At 41.0% G+C, this 20,823-nt stretch overlaps 1 long non-coding RNA gene across 1 annotated transcript; it reads right to left on the reverse strand.

Moving 5' to 3' along the window:
- Positions 1–5,953: 5,953 nt before the first annotated feature.
- LOC110198938 (uncharacterized) lies at positions 5,954–17,914 on the reverse strand. Its single transcript, XR_013484724.1, has 3 exons — positions 17,781–17,914; positions 16,422–16,601; positions 5,954–9,702 (listed from the first exon to the last, which is right to left on the reverse strand). It is a non-coding gene; the product is annotated as an uncharacterized LOC110198938 (long non-coding RNA).
- Between the last annotated feature and the right edge of the window lie 2,909 nt (positions 17,915–20,823).

The raw sequence follows: 20,823 nt of genomic DNA on the forward strand, positions 1-20,823 counted from the left end.
GTTTGACTGGCTGAGATGCTTTTTGCTGCAGATGAAAGAAGAGAAAAGTAAAAAACAAACGGTTTCAAACATTTCCATGTGTTTCCTGCACATCTCTCACCTTTTCTTAGGTCTTTTCTCTGTCGCTTCCAGTTCTTATGAGATCCCTCGTATTATAATCACTGGCCTGAAACAGCCCTTCTGCAATCACCAAACTCCCATGCACACTTTGTTGGATGAGTCAGGGCTCTGGTCCATTACACATAGAACACATAAAGGTTGCAAAGGAAACTAATCATATTGAAATATATTTATCAAATATGTGTTTATCAAAATATTTTTAAAAGTTCACTAATCCTACGTTATGAACCCTTGATCTAATCCAAGTGCTTCATTTTGCAGATGAGGAAGCTGAGGTCTAGAGACAGGCAGTACCACCTGCTGAAGGTCACATATGTAACAAGAGACAAAGCTGGGACTCAAAGCCAAGGCTTCTGACTCCAAATCCCAACACTCTTTTCCCCACTTGTTTCTAGCATTGACTTGGCAGTATTTGCAAACCTTAAAACTCTATACAGGCATACCTTGGAGATACTGCCAATTCAGTTCTGACCATTGTAATAAAGCTAATATTGCAATAAAATGGGTCACATGAGTTTTTCAGTTTCCCAGTGCATATAAAAGTTATGTTCACACTATACTGTAGTCTATTAAGTGTGTAATAGTATTATGTCTAAAAATGTACACACCTTAATTAAAAAATACTTTATTGCTAAAAAATGCAAACCATTATCTGAGCCTTCAGTGAGTCTTAATCTTTTTGTGTTGGAGGGTCTTGCCTCTTTGTTGAAGGCTACTGACTGATCAGAGTGGTGGTTGCTGAAGGTTGGGATAGCTGTGGCAATTTCTTAAAATAAGACAATAAAGTTTGCCTCAGTGATTGACTCTTCCTTTCATTTGAACACTTAGAGGCTATTGTAGGGTTATTAACTGGCCTAATTTCTATTGTTGTGTCTCAGGGAATAGGGAGGTTGAAATGTTGAAAGAATTACAAAAATGTGACACAGAGACACAATGTGAGCACATGCTGTTGGAAAAATGGCACTGATAGATTTGCTTGATGCAGGGTTGCCACAATTTTCAATTTGTTTTTTAAAAAAAAAGCTGTATCTGCAATGCACAACAAAGTGAAACACAATAAAATGAGGTATGCCTGTATCAATGTTAGCTATTGTTATTACTGTCACACATTGCATTATAGTCTCTTCTGTCTATGGGTATATTTTTTCCCTTACTAAAGGTTAGGGACTGTGTCGTTTACCTTCCTATTCCTTACAGCCTAGCACAGGACCTGGCATATAGCTTCTACTCAATAAGTGTTGATCTCTTACTGGTCACCCCAAGTGTAGGGGATTATTCCCCCATTTCAACCTCCCAGCCCTATGCTGTCCCCAAACCATCATTAAAGAGATCATCCACATATACTCTGGCTTGGGAAAAGGCAGCCTCTGGGCATAGCTTGGTGGGGAGTTGGGTATTGTGGGTAACTGAGTAGAGTTAGAGATGGGTATCTGATATTCTACTGTTTGTCTTTCCCTTCAGCAAAAGTATGTATTACAAATATATCTCTTTTCTAAATTAAAAAAAAAAAGATTAGCATGTTAAAGAACCCAATCACTACAACCACCTACACATTTATTATAAATCATTTCCCCTCTAGCCCCAGACCCTTTAGGACTTGGGGGAATAGTTTCCTCATTATACTGAAATCTGAAAGTGTAAAGGACAAAAACTTTCCCCTATGTACAAATGAATAAATGAATGAAGTGTTTATTATTTATTAAGCGCCAATGATGTGCAAAGCACCGTGCTAAGCTCCAAAGATACAAAGAGTAAAGTCAGACTGCCCCAGCTTTCTAGGAGTTCACCTTCTAATGGGGGAGACAACAAACACATAAGGATGGTTTCAGCTACAACTTGAATGGAAAAGTCCCATGGTCTTTGGTGTGCAAGGGCAAAACCAGAAGTGAACTCCTCTTCTTTACTGTCATTATTTAATGTCATTATTTCCAGGGCTCTCAAGTTCAAGATCCTGGGCTGACCCCTTCAGGGGGATGTTCTTATAGCAAGAACAGAAAAAGGAAGGCAATGGGAGATTCTACCACAATTCACCCATTTCTTACTCTTTTGCTTCTACCTCAGTTCTGTACCTTCCTCTTCTCTTCCTCTCTGTTCCTATCCTGTGTCCCCTTCTTCTTACACCTTATCTAGACCTTTGGCTGAAGGGATTAACAGACCCTTTCTCCTGTGCTAATCTGATACTATTCTCCCCTAATTTACCTGTCTTCCTTTACACCTCTTTGGCCAAGTTTATGGTAATTGCTCTCTGCTTGAGATCTATGTTTCTCATAGACTCTAGAGACAGCTAGGTGGCATGGGGATAGAGTGCTGGGCCTGGAGTCAGGAAGATCTGAGCTCAAATTTGGTCTCAGATGCTTGTTAGCTGTGTGGCTCTAGGCAAGTCCCTTAACCTCTCCTGGCCTCAGCTTCCTCATCTGTAAAATAGCAGTAATCATAACACTTTCCTTCTGGGATTGTTGTAAGGCCCAAATAAGATAATAATTGTAAAGCATTTAGCACAATGCTGGCACATAGTAAGCACTATATAAGTGTTAGCTAGTAGTAGTAGTAGTAGTAGTAGTAGTAGTAGTAGTAGTAGTAGTAGTAGTAGTAGTAGTAGTAGTGGTAGTGGTGGTGGTGGTGGTGCTGTACTTTGCCTTGGACCTAGCAGGGACTTGATAACTGCTTCTTGAATAAATGGGAGGATAATTACTGTAGCACCTCACTTACTTTCAATCCAATAGCCTTTTCTCAGCCCTCATCCTTTTTGACTTCTCTGTAGATACCAACATTGATTGACTATTCCTTCCTGCTTTGATATGGTTCTTCTCCCAGTTGCTTCACCCTTCTAAGTTTACTTTGCAGTATCATGGTCCAAATCTCTCTCCTGCCCCCCTTATTATATCTATACCCGCAGGTGGCTCTCTTCTCGGTCTTTACTCTTGGTGATCTTATCAGCTTCCATGGGTCCAATTTCATTTCTATTCAGATGACTCACAAATCTATATACCTAGCCTTCATCTCTCTCCTGAGCTGTGGTTCTTAATCTCTAAGTAATCATCAGCAGTTAGGTGGTCCAGTGCCTGGAGTCAGGAAGACCTGAGTTCAAATCTAGCCTGAGATATTTACTAGCTGTATGACCTTAGGCAAGTCATTTAACCTTTGTTTGCCTCAATTTCTCACCTGTAAAATAAGCTGGAGAAGTAAATGGCAAACCATTCTAGTAGCTTTACCAAGAAAACTCCAAATGGGGTCACAAAGAGTTGGATGCAACTAAAAAAAATGACTGAAAGGACCATCATCTATACATCTTCACTTTTGAGGTTGTCAAAAGATCCTAAGGTCTCACCTCTTGTAGATTAGATTAGTTTTTCCTTAAAAGGTGTTGAAACTGTCCAGGAGCTTTAATTGGCTTAGAAGACTTAGCTTCCTGGTGGCCTGAGTACAGGGAGGACACAAGGAACTATCTCACTCAGGTTTCTGAACACATGAAGCACGCAGCAGCATGAAGGACAGCCCAGGGGATTGCTCTGCTATATAAGTTATTCAATAAGCATTTATTAAGCACCTGCTATGTGCCAGGCACTGTGCTAAGTGCTGGGGACATTGTTGTTGGTCAGAGTTTCAGTTGTGTCCAACTCTTTGTGATGCCACAGACCATAACTGTCTATGGGTGTTTCTTGGCAAAGATACTAGAGTGGTTTGCCATTTCCTTCTCCAATGGATCCAGAGGATCCTTTTGTCAAGTAAACAGTCTTTGTGACTTGCCCAGGGTCACACAGTAAGGAAGTGTCTGAGGCTGGATTTGAACTCAGATCTTCCTGACTCCGGACCCAGCAATCTATCCACTGAGCTACCAGCTGCCTCGCTAGGAATATAAAGAAAAGCAAAAGACAATTCTTGCTCTCAAGGAGCTTGAGTCTGGATCCTCAATAAATACCCTTTCCTTTCTCTGAATGTCCTTCCTCTGCCACGTAGACTGCATCCTTTAGTTGTTACTATTTGTCCTTTGTGCTCAAAGAGGACCGAAATGATATCACTACATTGGGGTCAAGGTACAGTGTATCCAGCTGTGGCTGATTTTCCTGTACGAGCTTGGGAGGCTCTACCACAGGTTGAGCACAAATAGTCTGTATGAACATCTGGGAAGAAGATGTCTCTAAATTTGCACATCTCATGTTTCTCTTGAGTTACCGCAATTCTGCTTTATTCATAGAGCACAGCACCCTCTTTGATGCAAGCTCCTGCCTTGTGGGAGTTCTCTGTAAAATAGTCTTTTGGGCAAACATACGTTTGGCATTTGAACAACATGGCCAGCCCATGGGACTTATGCTCTCTGCAGTAGAGTTTGAATGCTTGGCAGTTCTGCTTGAGAAAGGACCTCAGTGTCCCATACCTTATCTCGCCAGGTGATCTTCAGAATCTTCCCAAGATCATTCAAATGGAAGTGGTTTAATTTTCTGGCATGGAGCTGGTGTACTGTCCAGGTTTCACAGGCGTACAACAATGAGGTCAGCACAATGGCTCTGTAGATCTTCAGTTTAGTAGTATGCTTAGATGGATTGCAGCTGTCTTATTTTGTTTCAATCTCAGACCTGAGACACCAGATTGGTCTAGTCAACTCTGGACCACCATTACTTGGATATCCTATGGGTGTCTCAAATTCAACATGTCCAAAAGGTAACTCATTATTTTTCCTCCTAAACCTACCTGTCTTCTTAATTTCTATGCTCTTGTTGAGTACACCACATTCTTCCAATCCAGGTACAACTCAGGAGCCATCTTTGCTCTTTCCATTTTCTCATTCCTCATATCTAATCAATTGCCATGTCTTCTGAATACTCAAAATAGAGGTCATAGCATACCCATAATAGCAATAGTAATAATAGTATCATTTATTTAGCACCTACTACATGCCAGGCAGTTTGCTAAGTGCTTTACAAATATTATCTCATTTAGTCCTAGGAGGTAGGTGCTATTATGATTCTCATTTTACAGTTTAGGAAAATGAGGCGGACAAAGATTAAGTGACTTGCTCAGAATTACCCATCTAGAAAATGTCTGAGGCCAGACCTGAACTCAAGTCTTTCTGATTCCAGGCCTAGAGTAAAGATCATATATTTTATTCATACTCATACTAATACTACTAGTTAGCATTTATATAATGCTTTAAGGTTTGCAAAGCATTTTACATAGTTAACTCATTTCAGACCTTTAGGACCTCATTTGAAGCCTGTTGACTCTTATTTAGACACATTTCTAATGAGTCAGATTAATTAGTTTCCCAGTGGAACGAAATTAGGCTCAATGAATTAAATCAGGAGTATGCAGAGGCAGGAAGCTAGGAATCTATTTTGGAGTCTATTATAAAGTCCAAGAGAGAGGTGATGAGGACCTGAACTAGGGTAGTGGCAGTGTGAGTGGAGAGAAGGGAAAGAATACGAGAGATACTGTGGAGGTAGGACCAAGAAGACTTTAAAGAACGTTGATGTATATAATAACGAGGAGGTACAGTGGATAGATCACTGGATCTTGAAGTCAGGATGACCTTAGTTCAAATCCTGTCTCAAACACGTACTAGCTATGTGACCTTGGGCAAGTCATTGAACTTCTGTTTACATCAGTTTCCACATTTATAAAATAGGGATAATAATAGCCACTACCTCACTGGGTTTTTGTGAGGATCAAATGAAATAATACAAAGTGATTTGCAAACTTAAAGCATTATATAAACATTGCTATTAACATAGATTGCTGCTTACAATGATAACATTGACACATCAAGAAAAAATGACATTATTTTCAGTATCTTTTATTTAAGAATTCAGGAAAAGTCTTAAGACATTTAGAAAGGCTTCCATCTGGACTGGCTAAAATTTTTTTTAAGGTTTTGGAATAAAAAGGCATAGGATTCAGTTATCAGAGAAGATTCCTTTATCCCAAATTCCTCCCTTGCTAATATTGGCAGATAATAAGGTTTTACTGTGTTATAAAATCAGTACTGTTTCAAAGTCTCCATTCTCACGTCTTAGGAACCAATTGTTACTAACAATGTATCATGTGCTATTGTTGTTGCCTTTGTTATGTCTTGTTCCCCTCCCAAACTGTGAGCTCTGTGAGGGCAGGGACAGCTTTACTCTCCCTGCCCCGCCCCCAGCACCTTACATAGCACTCAGTGTACACAACAAATACTCAATAAATGTTTGTTGAATTGCTGAATCACAGCTCAGTTCTGCCCTGTCTTTCCTAGAAGTCTCCAGCTCCCCAGTTGTCCCCATCCACTCTCAGCCTTAGAATTTAGTCTCACAGCTCACATTTCCTGGGGAGTCCAGTACTAGGTCAGCCATCCAAAGGATTCCCAGGGCCTCAGCTCATCCTTGGAACAGAGGCAGCCAGTGTTTCCTTGGTAAGAGCTAGAGTAGAGTGTGGCTTTTAAGTCCCCACTGCAGGCACGCAGGACAGAGGTGACATGATTAGAAAGGGATGTCAAACATCCTCTGAGACTTACAGCCAGTCAGGTTCTTGGGGGAGCTGTCCAGGAGCTAGAATGAAACACTCATGCAGGAATTTTGCACTACTATGGCCCAGTAAAAAGTTCTAGGACATACATCAGTTGGGCAATGACTAAACAGGTTGTAATATTTCAATGGAATGGAATGTTACTGTCCTGTAAGAAATTATGAATATGACAAATACAAAGAAGTTAATTAAATAGAAATGGGAAAATGATGTATACTGGTGATGCCAAACTAAAATAGAAACAGGGACCACTAATTCATACTTAAGGATCTCTTTGAGCTACATATTCACTTCATTTTAAAGTGTAATATTATCTATGGACTTTTTGCCTTTTTATTTATTTTTAAGTATTTTCCAATTATATTTTAACCTGGTTCAGCAATACTCACCCACATTCAGGCTCGTATGAGAGTCCACAAGAGGGCAGAGTATTTGACACCTCTGATGTAAACAATTACTACAATAATGTAAATAGAAACAACAACAACAATGATAACAACAACAAAGCAAATGCAAGGGAATGCTGGGAAATTATAATGATCAAGCTTGGCCCCAAACAAAAGATAAGGGAAAGTACCTCCCTCCCAAGGGGCAAAGTGGATTGAACTCTTGCCCTGGAGTCAGAAAGACCTGAGTCCAAATCAACCTTATGCATTTACTAGGTGTGTGATCCTCGGTAAGTTGCTTAACCCCATTTGCCTCAGTTTCCTCATCTCCAAAATGAGCCAGTGAAGGAAATGGCAAACACTCTTAATATCTTTGCCAAGAAAACTCCAAATGGGACCACAAAGAAGAGTCAAGACTGAACAACAACACCTCCCTCTAGTCTTGGAGGGGGGAAATAGAGAAGTCTGGGTGTGGAACTTTGTATGTGATATCAGTGTTGGTTAATGTTTTTGTTAGTTTTGCTTAATTTTTAAACAACTAATTTATTTTTAGTTTTCAACATTCACTTCCATAAGATTTTGAGTTTTAAATTTTCTCCCTCTTCCTCTCCTCCCCTTTCCCCAAGAGGGCATGCAATCTGACATAGGCTGTACTTTTACATTCATATTATTTGCTTAATTTTTTCTCTTTTGTTCTTTATTATGAAGAATAGCTCTCTGCAGAAGGGGAATACATTAAAAGATGTAGATGACTGATATAAAAACAAAAGATATCAATAAAAAATTAAAAAGTAATGGACACAAAGGAGGCAATGTGTATAGTGGCAAGAGCGTTAGATTTGAAGTCCTCTGGAGTTCGAATCCTGGTTTGGTCACGTATTAGCTGTGTGACTTTAAGGTACTTAATGTCTCTGTGCCCCAGGAGTTTCATCTGTAAAATTAAGGAATTGGTTTAACTGACTTAACTATAAGATCCTTTCTAGCTATGATCCTGTGAATATAAAGCATAGCTGGAAATCATTCCAGTTTGCTAATTTCACTAATATCAGTAGTTGGCTGAACTTCTGGGCAGCCATTTGATGGTTTTCATTGGTTGCTATAATTTGCCAATTAGCCTGATGCTGGGGGACAGACAGTTCAGTCAGCCAATGATGGTGGATTTAAGAACCCGGGGTTGGGGGAGAACAAGACCTGCCATCTTTCTTTGCCACTCTTTTACTGATCTAATATAAAAGAAAGTCCCTGTCAGTAATCTTGGGGATTCAGTAATACCTGGAGGATATTGGACCTACCATTCTTTTCCCCCTACTTATTAATCCAATAAAACTAAAGATTCGTAATAGAAGCCCAGGGGATTTAGTGATACGTTCTTTGCTAAATGTAAAATAATATTGTGATAAGCATCAAGGAAACACAAAACTTCAAAACAATCAAAACCTGAATTGAGACTCTCTGGACAAGGTTTTCAGGCAGCATGGATAATAAAAATATCAGATCTAGAAAGGATTTCTGAGATCAACTATTCCAACCACCTAATTTTAATGTGTACAGGACACAGAAGCTTTGAGGCAAGTGATTTGCCCAAGGTCACACAGCTAATTAGTGTCTGATTATTAGGGGCAAAGTCAGGACCAGAATTTATGTCTCCTGACTCCTATTCTAGGGTCGCTAGGTGATACAGTGGATAAAGCACAGTGGCTGCAGTCAGGATGACCTGAATTAAAATCTGGCCTCAGATATTTACTAGCTGTGTGACCCTGGGCAAGTCACTTAACTCTGCTTGCCTCAGTTTCATCTGTAAAATGAGCTGGAGAAGGAAATGGCAAACCACTCCAGTATCTTTGCCAAAAAAACCAAACCAAACCAAATGGTGTCATGGAGAATAGAAATGACTCAACAACTAGATTCCCAGTCTAATGCCTTTTCAACTATGTAATCTTGCCTCTTCTACTTCTTTCCAATCATCTTAACCTCAAGGAATTCCTCCAAAATATGTTCATTTTTCAGACAGAGAAGCAGCACACTTGGTCCAAGTCTTAGAGACAAAAGGTCTGAATTTGAGACTCAGCTCTGACATTTAATAACTTGTGTGACTCTGAGCAAGTCACTCTGCCTCTATGGACCTCAGTTTGTCCATTTGTACAATGGGGATAATACTTGCACTGTTTTCAATGACTGATTTCATCTTCCATTTCTCCCACTTTGCACGTGCTTAGGATGCACTCCTTCACTGGAACCTCTTTGAATGCAGGGCTCAGTTCATGTGTTACCTCCTGCAGAGAGTGTTTCCTGATCTTCCAGCTGTTATTGCTTTCTCCTTCCTCAATGTATACAGGGTGTCCCAAAAGACTTGGTGCAGTTTGAAATCTGCTTTAAGCACAAGAAGGAGGTGTCACATGACCTGAGACTTGTAGGAATTCTAAGAGATGGAGATGAATCCAAGCACAAGGAACAGCTTGTGCAAAGGTGTGGAGGTGAGAGATGGAACACATGCACACATACAACTACACACAGACATATATGTATACACATGTGCTTATCTGTTTGTATGTTGTATCTTTTCTACAGTAAGAAGTATACTTACCTGTAACCTGGCCAGTGAAGAGTGAGTTCCATTAGGGCAGGAGTTTTCAGTTAGTCTTTTTGTAGGCTCAGCAACTGCTCAGGGCCTGAATCACAGTAGGCGCTTAATAAATACCTATTGGAATGGTTGTTATGAAGAAAGCATTTTATAATCCTGATTGTACTATAGAAATAGGAGCTGTTATTATTTCTCCTTCTCCTGAACTCATGTAACATTCATTATTCATCTGACACATAGATACTACCTTCAATTAATTTTTTTAAAAAATTGCTAAGAGCACCTGCTATGTACAAAATATTAGCATAGGTATTAGGGGAGATACAGAGCTTAGAATTAAAATTTCATGCTTCTCTGTTGTAAATTCCCTGAGGGTAGGAACTATGGCATCAATGTCTTTCCACTTCATTTCAAAAACAATTATGAAGCACCTACTATGTGCAGGGTGTTGTGCTGGGTTTCTCTGGATCATCACCCTTCACTACCTATCACTCATAGTACAATTATCTTGCACATAGCAGGCAGTAAAATATGTAATTTTTGGATCGTTACTTTTTGAGGGTATTTTGGGTTTTTTGCAGTTTTGGGTTAGGCCAAATAATTGCACTCCCCCGAAAAATCTTTCTCCACTAGAGGGCACTGTGGGTCAGAAACCACAGGGCCACAGCAGTATTTGGTTGAAGGAAAAGGTAATTGCTTCAACTGGGACTACCCAGAGGAGAATGCTTTCACCCTAGGCATGTCCCTGAGTGCTAGGATGATTGGTAGGAGGTTAATAATGAGAATCCTGGCAAATGGAGCTTCTAGTGTACTTCATTACTCCCCAGGTACAACCACTAGGCCCTGTCTTGGTGAATTCCAGACTCAGAAGAGGCAGACCAGGGAACACTGGAATGGTCAGGCCTCCTCTGACCAGAGGGCTGGCTGGCTGGCTAGCTGGCTCTGGACCACGGGAATTACAGCTTCCAGGCTGATCTGGGCAGAGGTATCCCTCAGGCATGGCAAATCTGGCTCTTCTCACTCTCCTGAGGTTGCTATAGGAACCTCAGAATGGAGCCTCTCTCTTTGGGGGGAAGGGAGGGCTAAAAAGACCTGAGTCTCCCAGCCCATAATCCTAACTCCCTCTGCCTCCAGCAGGGATACACACCCAGAACTCCCCCTGATACACATAGCATCACCAAGGCAACCAAAGCCTGGGGCTGGCTGCCTGGCAACGGTAACCCTGCCCCCTTTCCACACACACCTTCATGTTTTCCTTTTGTGACATCTCTTCCTCTTCTATCTCCAGCAAGGCTCCCTTAAGTGGTTATTTTAACCAGATGTCCCTTAAGTACAAGTGTTAGCCATGGAGTTTGAGGCAAAATTATTTCCCCTCCCCCTTCCTCCCCTCATCCTTCAGCCATAGGCCTGAAATCATGGAATCAATTCCAAAATCTAATTGGTAGAATTATGGAATCTCGGAATAAGAAGGAAACTCAGAAGGCCTTCAATTTAACCCATATCTGAACAAGAATCTCCCTAACAGCATCTCTGATGAGGGGTAATCCAACCTCTTCAACATCTCCAGTGAGGGGAAGCCACTAGCTCCCAAGGTAACCAATGCCATTTTGGAGCAGAGTGCATCAAGCAGAGTTTTTTCCTTCTATAGAACCTACATCTCTAAGCCTCTGTAATTTCTTCTAATTATCGCCTCTAGTTCGGCCTCTGTGGCTGAGCAGACCACATTTGCCTCCTCTTTCACGTAACATCTTTTCAAATGGATGAAGATTTAGTTTTCTGTTGAGTGTCCTCACCTGGCTAAACATCCTGAGTTCCTTCAGTTATTCCTAGGGAAGTGAGGTTGGGGGAACATTGCAAAAATGTTCACACACACACACGCGCACACACACACACACACACACACACACACACACACACACACACACATGAGCTGATCCTTGGGATTCTAATTGAAAGAGTATGAGATAAAGGATCACAGAAATGACTTTAGAGACCATCTAGTCTGACCTCCTCTTTTTACAGTTGAGGAAACTGAGTCCTGGAGAAGTTAAGTGACTTGTTCAAGGTCACACAGGTTTTGAACTTGGATCTTCTTACTTCAAAGCTAGTGAGTGGTCTTTCCTGGGCTTCGGGAAAGGGCTGAGTACGACAGCAGCAAAAAATCTAGGAGGGGGGTTTGAAGCAAATGACTCACAGAAAAATTTTCACTAGGAAAAAAATCCCTGAATAAATTCAGGAAAAGCTTTGGTCAGAGCTTAGCTCTTGCTGTTCATCAGAGAGTACTCTAGGAAAGAAATGGCTCAAACATGATAAAGGTGGAAAGAGATTCAAACATAATTTAGACTGAATTAAATATCAGAATATCTGAGATGCTCAAGATTTAGAGCTAGAAGGGGTCTTGCAGATCCAAAGCCTTCATTTGATAGAGGAAGAAACTGAGGTCCAGAATAGTGAAGTCTTTGCCTGAGGTCACACAGGATCAGGACCTGGATTCAAAGCCAGAACTTTTGATTCTAAATCTAGCATCTTTTTCCAAACTGTGATTCTATCTCCACAACGTCTCCTAAATGTATTAGCTTTTTCTACTCTGACGGCCACCACCGTAGTTTGGGCTCTTAGCCCTTATCTCCTGGATTGCAGTAGATTCATGATAGGTCTCCCTGTAAGTAGCCTCTCTCTTCTCCAATCCACTCTCCACGCAGTTGCCACAATGATATTCCTAGAGTATATCTGACCTTGCTTCTTTTCTGCCCCATAAACTTCCATGTGTCGTGATTGCCTCTAGGCATTTAAAACTCTTCACAATCTGCCTCTTATTATTGTATATTACTGATTATATATTGTTGTTATTGTTTAGTCTTTCAGTTGTGTTTGATTCTTTGTGACCCTATGGGCCATAGCACACCAATGCCGTCCATGGGGCTTTCTTGGCAAAGATAATGGAATGGTTTGCCATTTCCTTCTCCAGGTCAGATTTGAACTCAGATCCTCTGGACTCCAGGGTTGGGACTCTTTTCACTGTGCCACCTACCTGCCGCTTTACAATGAATAGTCTGAGTTAATTTCTCTAAGTATTGACTGATTTGATCTTCTTATTGTGCAAGGGACTCTCAAAAGAGCCTCAACTTAGCCCTCAGGAAAATAAGTAGAGTTAGCCTCACTAATCTCTAAGGTCCCTTCCAATACTAAATTTTCTGATCTTATCATTCCACCAAAGATGGGGTTATTGAAACGCAGGGTTGTCAGGAAGAGTTTCCTCTCAGCCAGAAGGCAGGCAAAAGAAGGAGCCAGCCAACTCTGAGAGGAGCCCACAAGGAGTAGAGGAGGGAGGAGTGATTAATAGCAGGGCCAGTTGGTTGACGGTTGGCTCTGGGCCTGGAGGGCAAGAGTCTTTCACCTTGCCCTGGTGGTGCAAGTGGCATTCTCTGTTCTTCCCTCAGCCCTGGCAGATTGGTGGCCCTGGGAAGCTGGCCAAGGGGTTATTAATAACAGCACTGAATCAGGAGGGTCTAGGGTTTCAGTATCACAAGACGGCAGGGCTGAGCAGGTTGGGGATATTCTTGACTTCCCTCCTGCTCCCTGACCACCCCCCTTCCTCCTGCTGAGGCTAACTGATAAGCACAGCAGGCCAGGAGTCTCCTTGCTCAAGCAAACTAAAAGGGGCCTCCTCTTCCTGTAGGAAGTTTACACACACACACACACACAGAGGGAGAGAGAGAGAGAGAGAGAGTGAGAGAGAGAGAGAGAGAGAGAGAGAGAGAGAGAGAGAGAGAGAGAGCGAGAATGCTGGGATCCCTCCAGAACTAATAGGGAAGGAATGATATCAATAGTTCTTGCAAAATGACCATCACAATTGCCGGCTAATTCACTGAGTTCGTTCATTCAACACCTAATATATGCTTAGTCAGGCAGTGTTTTGCTGGGCTCTGAACTTCCAATGATCCGTGGCTTTGTTAATATGAGTGCTTCCTACCTTAGCACATAGATCATAGATCCATTAGCTGCTGGGGAAGAAAAAATTAATCTCCCTAGGGCCAACTTTTAGGTGATCAGGCCACTCTTTTGAATTTGGGTAGGATGAGCCTTGGTTTGAGACTGTAATCTGTCTATCACTGTGGGCATACTCTATGCCTCTCCAGTTTGGTAGAACTAACCAGTATGGTATAGTTGAAAAAAGAAAAGCAAATAAAGAAATATCTGATTAAACTCTAGTTCAGTTATCTACTACCTGTATGACCTTGGGTAAGTCACTTGATCTCTGTATCGGATTATCTCTAAGGTCCCTTACAACTAGGCTCTCATCTAGGCTCTCTTACTTATCAGCTACACTTTGGGCAAGTGACAACCTCTCTGGGCCTTGATTTCCTTATCTGTAAAGTGAAAGGGTAGACTAGATGGCCTCAGAGATCCCTTTCAGCTCTGAGACTATGATCCTGGGACCCCAGGCTGAGGCAAACAGAAACATTCATCAAGCATTTATTAAATACCTACTGTATGTCAGGTACTATGTTCACATCCTTTTATTTTAGTAGTAATGATGGTAAAGATTTGAAGATTGTGTCCTGAGCAAGAAGTGGGAGTTGGGGTATGTGTGGAGGGTAAGGGTGGGGGTTGTCTGACTTCAAGGAATTTATAATCTCTCTAGAAGTAGGGGTAATACATCCTCACTCTTGCTTTGCTCATCATATTCTTTATGGCTGGAATGTCAAACGTTCTCGATTGTTCAGTCATGTCTGACTCTCCATTTGGGGTTTTCTTGGCAAAGACACTGGAGTGGTTTGCCATTTCCTTCTCCAGATAGTTCTACGGATGAGGAAATTGAGGCAAACAGGGTAAGGTGACTTGCCTAGGGTCACATAGCTAGTAAGTGTCTGAAGCTTGATTTGAATTCAGGAAGAGGAGTCTTTCAGATTCCAAGCCAAGTGCTCTATCTATTGCACCACCTGGCAGCCTGTCCTTGATCATCTATCTAAAGTGTAACTCCAATTTAACCTCTTCCAAGAAATCTTCCCTTATCTCAAGTAGGAGATGGCTTTCTCTCACCTAGCACTGTATTTACATCTCTCTAAAGTATTTATCATTTAATATAGTTTTGTGGCTTTTGTTTCATCCCAGTACTCACTAGTACTAGTACATGAGGGCAGAGATCTCTCTCATTTAAGCTTTCTATGTTCCTCAGCATGGAGCATAGTGTTCTGTACAAAGAATCATAGAGTTTGAACAGGAAGGGATGTGAGAAGAGACCACCCTCCTTATATTACATATGAGGAAATTGAGTCAAAGAAAGGTGAAGTAATTTGACCAGGTTCCTATAGCTTATTGTCTGAAGCTGGATTTGAACCCAGGTCTTCCGGACTCCAAGTCCAATGCCTTATACACTACATCACTTATCTACTTAATAATGAATGTTTGACTGAATGAATGATCACCTAATCATTATTATCTAATTTGATAATTTGATTATCATTACTAAGTTTTAAGGAGTACGAAAGGTATGACTATGCCTATTTTACAGATGAGAAAACAGAATTTAAATGACTTTCCCAAGACCACACAGCTAGTAATCTCTGGGGAAAGTTTGAATCAGACTGGGGCTCTGGCCACTATGTCGTGTTACTTCTCACCCAAAATGTTCTTCTCTTTCCTCTCACCTTTTCTAAGTATTACCCAGATCAAGTCTCATATCCTTCATCATTCCTTGACCACCCCAGTCCATAAGGACTTCCTTGTCTTCTAAATTTTTATAACTGTCTACACCCCTTATGTTGCGTATTCATCTTTGTACCATTGGTAATCTTTTAATGTATGTCCTGTTTTTCCAATCCAATTTGCAATACAAACATGAAAAATGACAAGGTCTCTGCCCTTAAAGATTTTATAGTGTACTGGAACCAGGACTAGACTATAACTAGGAGAGAAGGCAAAGACTGTACCTTATCCATCCTTATATCCTTCCCAGCCACAGCATAGAGTCATTAAATGTTTTTTTGATGGACTATCCTAGCATAAAATTCAGGATAAACTAGCTCCATCTTGAACCCAATGTTTCTGGAAAGTTAGAGAACAGTTTGAATTCCTTCCCCAAGGCAGCCCATAAAGATGGTGGGTGGTATTTCAGCAAGGCCCAGTCTTAGCAAGAACACCCGTTATAGAACCATTTATCATTGCTAGGCATTCTGGGTTTGGCCTACTCTTCACTTGGGGAAGGAGAGATAAAACTTTTGGCTTTCCGGTCCTCTTCCCAGTTTGTTGGCATAAGTTTGAGCACATTGGGTAACAGGAAGGGGGTTATCTAAAAAGGAAGACTGGGAGCTGCTGTCGTTGCTTCAGCCAGTCATGAGAAACCACCAGATGGATGAGGCAGGAACAACCACAAAAAAAACTCCTTTCCCCTCCATCTCTCACCTTTCCTTCACCCCAATCTTGACATTTCTCAAGATGTGACTCCCTAGGAAACAGAATGCCTTCCACTTCTCTCAGGGTCAAAGTTGGGGGGAGTGGGGAGGAATGGGTTGGATTGGAACAAAGGGTCCCTCTTTGGGTCTGGGAAGGTCTCTTTTGGGACACATAGGTCGAAGAGTTTAACCACTATAATTGAACCTCAATTACTCTGGATGCTGACTGAGGTGGAGGGTGTGATGGGAGAGTGTATGTGTGGGGGAACTAGGATTGTCTTTTCTAATTAAGTAGGGGCTAACCCCCCTCCCCAAGTACTAGAAGACCTTGCTGTGTTCCCTATCCCAATGCCCTCCTCTCAGTCTTCTCCAAGCTAAACACCCCTAGTTTCTTCATCTGTTTCTGTTATGGCACTGATAAACAAGCACCCTCTTGTTTACCTTTCTCTGGATTCACTTTAGTTTTTCAATATTTTTCCTGAAACAAGGAACTCAGAGCTGAACAGAATGCTTGAGATGTGGTGTGACCAGCGTGCTATCTCCTCACTTGTTCTGTGTCCTCTTCCTCTCTTTAAGGAAGCCAAAGCTCCTGAAGGACCCGTCTTTACCGCCTTTACCCATCTGAAACAGAGGAGATACAGTGGAAAATGGGCAGGATTTAGAGCAAATCCCTTCACTTCTTTGGGCTTCAGTGATTATTTAAAGGTTTTATTATTGATGTTTGTCTTTCATGCTCTAACCATTTCCTCTTATCTATTTCTTCCCTTCAAACCCAGTTTTATCACAACAATAATAAAAAACTGTTCCTTCCTCCCATCAATCAATAGATGCCCATCCTGCTTCCAGTTTTTTGTTTCCAGAGTGCTACTCTGAATATTTTGTTACATATATGACCTTTCTTTTTGTTGTTGCCTTTCATGGGGGGCATGTTGAGACTCACTTTTCTCATCTGGAAAGTGAGAGATTTGTGCTAGATGCCAAGATTGTATTGATAAATACAAATAAATAACATAAAAATGAATATATAAATCAGATCTCCCAAAAAACATAACCAGGGCACACTTTAAAGTTTAATCTGTATTATTCAAATTTTTTCTATCACTTAAAAAAAATTTAAAATAGAATTGTTATTTATTTTTTAACATTTATTTTAAAAATTTTTTGAGTTCTGAATTTTCTTCTTCCTTTCTGCCCGTCCCCCACCCATTGAGAAAGCAAGCAATGTGAAATCATGTAAAACGTATTTCCACATTAGCCATGGTGCAAAACAAACAAACAAAAAAGGCAAGAAAAATAAAGTTAAAAAGTATGCTTCAATCTGCAGTTCTCTCTCTGGAGTGGACAGAATTTTTCATTTAGAATCCTTCTAGAATTGTCGCTCCGTCACTTTCTTAAGTCTAGACAATCAATAAAATAAGTAAATCAAGCCCTGATTTGCAGAGAGTGGGATTTCTGAAGTACAAGTGTTCACAATCAAAATTTAACAATCAGCTTTTCTCAAAACTGTGTGAGCTGGCTCCAGTACATGGATAAATGATCTCTAAGGTTCTTTTCATCTCTAAACTTATGATTTTATAAAACACAGCACAGAAGCAGGGGATAAGCAAAACAGAAGCCCTCAGAGTTAAACAAGAGGTCACAAAATCCATCCACTTTATTCAGAAATGACACAGAGGGAGTGCAAATTCACCAAATCCTTTACTACATGTAATCAGCTCAAAGCTATGCTCCACATTCCTTCCAGCCAGCCATGCCCAGCCACATATCTTGCCATCTACCCTTTTACTAGTAAATACTTACCCTGTGCTCCTCTCTTCCTCTCTTATCTCTTTTCTCCCGCCTCCACGCCCCCACTTTTCACGTTTTGCTCTGTGATCTGTGAATCAAATCAAGACTAGCATTGCTACTAGAAAGGGTAAGACAGTCAACTGCCCTTTGCTCCACTCACAGTCACAAGACCAAATCCTTGGCCACCATTCCTTTTTATATAATGTCTCCTCCTATTAGCTTGAGAGCAGGGACTTTTGTATCTGTTTCCCACAAAAAATGGCAGTGGGCAACTTAACAGAAAATCCATAAAAAAATTGATGTAAAAACTGAAAAGAGTTTAGTGGTATGGGTCCATTCAGTTTAAGAGCAAACTTTACACCTCAGTTGGCCCTAAGGGCTTCAAGGCATTACAGCATAGGGTAAAAATATAACTTTACAATGATGACCTGGAGTTGTTAAGAAAAAAATTTAAGTATGAAATATGTTTGAGATATTCCATTTAAGAAGGCAGTGGAACATGTAATACATTTTAGAAAGACTCTCATAAAAATTATAACTAACAGTGGGGGCCCTGGGTATCCCCAAATTGGTCAATATCCCTGAATACCTCAGTGTGTCTAATCCCTATTCACAGCTTCTTATAGAACTGTCATCTAGCTTGGTGCCCTAAAAATAAATTTAAGACACTAAATAAGTTTCCAATGTAGTGGATGGGCTCAGAAATCAGAGAACCTGGGTTCAAATCTTGCCTCTGATTACTACCTGCGTGATGTTGGGTGGGGAAGGCTAAGTGGGGCAGTAGATAGAGCAGGGGGTTTGGCATCTGGATCTTCCTGAGTTCAAATCTGGCCTTAGACATTTACTAGCTGTGTGTCCCTGGGCAAGTCACTTAATCCTGTAACCCTGTTTGCCTCAGTTCCTCATCTGTAAAATGATCTGGAAAAGGAAATGGCAAATCCAGTTCAACATCTCTGTCAAGAAAACCCCAAATGGGGTCATGACTGAAAAGCAACTCAACAAAGATGTTGGGTGAATCATTTAATATCCCTGGGTCTCAGTTTCTTTATCTGTAAAATGAAAGGTCCAGACTACATGGCTTCTGAGGTCCTTTACGACTCTAGATCAATGACCCATGGACCTGGGCGATACCTGTCATCTTTGTCCTTTTCCTGGGGGAGACAGTGTGCAGTAAAGATATTTGCCAAATGGCTTGGCCATCTGAGAACATGCTCAGATAGCTGGGGAGCAAGTGTTCTGTTTTAAAGGAAAGATAGCCTTCTGGCTTCTCTAGCAGTTTCCCTCTTTTCCCCAGAAAGAGTTTCAGATCCAAGGGAGTCATCTTCTTGAGACATGGAAGGGAAGCTCTCTACATTTGTATCAGGCTGTGTTGTGAGCCTGATTTCCATTCCTGGCAGGAGCCGATTGTTCCAAGTGTCCCAGAAGTAGCAGGAAGCCATAAAAGACTGGCTGGTGCCTTTGGAGAAATTTTATTTTAATCCCATTTTTTAAGCTGTCCCATATGTTGATGGCTTCGTATTTTCTATCTTCTGTCTCCTCCTTTTTGCAAAAAAAGAGAAGATGGCAAGCAGTTCAGCAGTGTGAGCATCATTAGATCTTCCTTTCCCCCTGAGATCCCTTCCCCCATCCAGAGTTCTGTTGGAGCCAGCTTGTACAGATTTTTGAGAGCCGGTTGTTTAATTTTATGTTGAACATTTATACCTCAAAAATCCTAACTGCTACAAATTAAGGTTTGATTTGTTGTTTTGTTTTTTTGTCTAGACTTAAGTAAGTGATGAAAAAATGTAAATGATGCAGATTAAATTTAAGATTGTCATATATGCATTCTTCCCTGTCACCCTCCCAGAACTGGTTGTTAAACATTTACCAGCATATCCCTGCCTCCATCACACCTGGAACAGAAGAATTGGAATTTCAGATACCAAGACCTTTCTTCACTGAGCTGAATATAATGATAGTGCTATACCCTGAGATATGCTCCATGCTGAAGGAGAAAGCAGATAGCTCTTAATCTGGCTTCAGAGGAGCCCTCTGAGGATTCTGGATCCTGTTCAGGGACTTACCTGGCACTTCACATACTCATGAAACAATAGGAAAATGATACCTTCTTTGCCCAGCAAACTCCTAGCTCCATCTGACCATCCCCATAAGGGCATTTCAAATCTAAGGTACAATACCATCTCCTGGCAATGGTATATGATGTTTCCTGATCCCTGCTCTTCCATAGCCTCTAAGCCTCATCTTGAATCTTTTTGGGAGAACTGTTTTTGAGGGTTTGAAAACTCTTCTCAAGGCTCAGGAATAAAATTCTCCTTTTTCAGGGGGACCAGCTGAGGCAGGAAGAAGACAACTTGGTCCCACTCAAATGATGAATCCTTGGAAACAAACAGGATTATTTTGCTTTTTTATCTCCACTGTAGACTCCCAGGGGATAGTGACTAAATCCTCTACCTCAATGTTTAGCACATAGTAGGCTTTCTTTCTGAAAAAAGAAATTAAATTGTGAACTTGATAAACATCAGCACACTTTAATGCCTGTATATACAAAGAAACAGAGAAAAAGAGCATTGTAAAAAAAACCGGTGAGTTTCATTGTACCAGTTTCTAGGTGGTACGATTGGCTAGAGAACTGGACCTGGATTCAGGAGAGACCTGAGTTCAAATCCAGCCTCAGCCACTAATTAGCAGTGTGATCCTGGGCAAATCATTTAACCTCTTTCTACCTCAGTTCCTTCATCTAGAAAATAACACCAGTAATAGCACCTACTTTCTAGAACTGTAAGGAGAAAATGAGTTAATATTTGTAAAGTGTGTCACAAACCTTAAAGTGCTACATAAAAAGCTAGCTATTATCATTATTGGGCTGCTAGGTGGCACAGTGGATAGAGTGCTGGGTCTTGTCTTTCTGGGTTCAAATCTGGCCTTAGACATTTACTAACTGTGTGTCCCTGGGCAAGTCACTTAACTCTGTAACCCTCTTTGTCTCAGTTTCCTAATTTGCAAAATGAGCTGGAGAAGGAAATGGCAAACTACTTCAGTATCTTTGCCAATAAAA

Source organism: Phascolarctos cinereus, unplaced genomic scaffold, assembly GCF_003287225.1.
Source record: "Phascolarctos cinereus isolate Bilbo 61053 unplaced genomic scaffold, phaCin_HiC Scaffold_2;HRSCAF=192, whole genome shotgun sequence".
Lineage (NCBI taxonomy): Eukaryota > Metazoa > Chordata > Mammalia > Diprotodontia > Phascolarctidae > Phascolarctos > Phascolarctos cinereus.